Below are 1,883 nucleotides of genomic sequence, written 5' to 3' on the forward strand. Positions count from 1 at the left end.
GCCAGGTACACCTCACAGCTCGTGGCCAGCAGGCTTTCCCACCGCAGCATTTCCTCCTCACCAGGGTGCACAAATGATCTGCAAACAGACTGCCCTAAAAGCTTAATAGTTGGAAATGGTTGTTTGACATTCCCATGACTCAGAGCAAATACTTTTTTTTTCATTTACTCCTGATTTTTACCAAAATTTTAAGCTTTTGTGTATGAATCAGAATCACAACTCCTTTCCCCAGTTACTAACATGCAGGTTGTTTCGAATTCCCACAAGGGAGGTCCAAAATATCATGCTGTAGAATTCCCTATAACTTAGCTTCCGCAGTGTTTTTCTGCAAAGGAGCCAGGACAATCCCAGCATTCCTGTTTTCACTCTCTGAGCTATACAAACTATGCTTTTCAATGTATTCTTGGACAAGGTCTGGTACCAAGTAGCGAATGCTCTGGCCCCTTCTGAGGGCTCACCTGATTTCCGTGGAAGAGATGTCGTTGGTGATCCATTTGTTCACCAGGTAAATGTTGCTCCAATGTTTCCACAGCACATCAGATTCATAGATGAATTTCTGAGCATCATTTCCAGCCTGAGTAATACACACGAGCCCATAGTCTCCCACAATTTGGGAGATATCCTCAGTCTTCCACAAATTGGGAACACCAAAGGACTCCAATAAATCTGCTCCACAGGGTAACTTTACTTCTGGCACACCTTTTGCTTTTGACTGCAAGGATTTATTTTGACTAAAATCTTGTCTTTGTTCAGTCCACTTCCCCTTGCGGCCAGGCTTTTCCAGAGTAGGTGATTCCCGCTGGTTGTCACAGTTACTAGCCTCCAGTTTCTCTTGATGATGTCTGAGCACTTTAGCAGTTTCTATCCACTCATTCTGAAGACTTTCCCAGGTATCAACTTCCACCCATTTTGAATTCTTGGTAGCAATCTCTGCCATAATAACTCGGTGATGGGCAGGGATCAGTCCTTTCTTCTTATATGCATCACCAACAGGGGAAATTATGCCTTTGATCACTCTATATTTTCCATTATATAGTTGTGCATTCATCCCCACAATCAATTCTTGAACATTTTCATTACCCCTGTTCCATGCATGTAGTCCTTGGCCAGCTCAAACAACCTGAGGTGCATGTTGGTGATAGGATTAAAGGAACCACAAGCAAGGAGAACCACCTCTGTCTTCTCTGAAGTTTCCATTGTAAGAATTTGAAGTTGCCGATCTAAATGGAAAATGGTGGCACGTCCTTTGTTGTCTTTTAAAGTGATGCTCAACAGAAAGCTGCCTCCTCCTCGAGATGCGTGAGAGTCGACCCGCCTCCAGGAAGGTGGATCCAGCCTTTTACAGATTTGGAGAGATTTAGGAGGAAAGAAAAGTCATTCAGAACAGAGCACTTCTCCCCTACTCCTCCTCAAGCCAGAGGCGTGACATCCTCAGGGAGCCTCTAGAAAGGGATTTTTTTAGTCCTCCATGTAAGCACAGGGTGGATTCAGAAACAAGTTTACAGAGGTTTTCAATTCCACAGCGAGATCTTAGGAATTATGGAGAAAGAGCCCTTAGCCCAAACGCGAATATGACCTTGCCTTGGGGACCATTGTGTTAGACCCTCAAAGACCCCCACTAGCTTGGACTCCCCTGGGCCTGTGACAAAAAGGAATCCCGGGACGATCCCCCAGGAACCCGGTTTCTCCGGGGCTCCCGGGGTGGGGCCAGAGCAAATACTTTTTACATAGGACTTATGAATATACACAGTTATGGATAAAGAGAGAAATTTGTAGCAAGAAAAGAGAACTTTGTCCTCCATTTCTTTCAGGATTTTGGATTCTCGGTTAGTGAGCAGTAGAGGTTAACGGAACGTCTGCATGCTCTGTGACTTTTAAGACTT

The 1,883-nt window shown here is 44.7% G+C and overlaps 1 pseudogene; it reads right to left on the bottom strand.

The window, feature by feature from the left end:
• Nucleotides 1-226: 226 nt before the first annotated feature.
• On the bottom strand, nucleotides 227-1,197 carry LOC119509181 (annotated as a pseudogene).
• Nucleotides 1,198-1,883: the final 686 nt, after the last annotated feature.

This window comes from Choloepus didactylus, chromosome 14 (assembly GCF_015220235.1).
Source record: "Choloepus didactylus isolate mChoDid1 chromosome 14, mChoDid1.pri, whole genome shotgun sequence".
Lineage (NCBI taxonomy): Eukaryota > Metazoa > Chordata > Mammalia > Pilosa > Megalonychidae > Choloepus > Choloepus didactylus.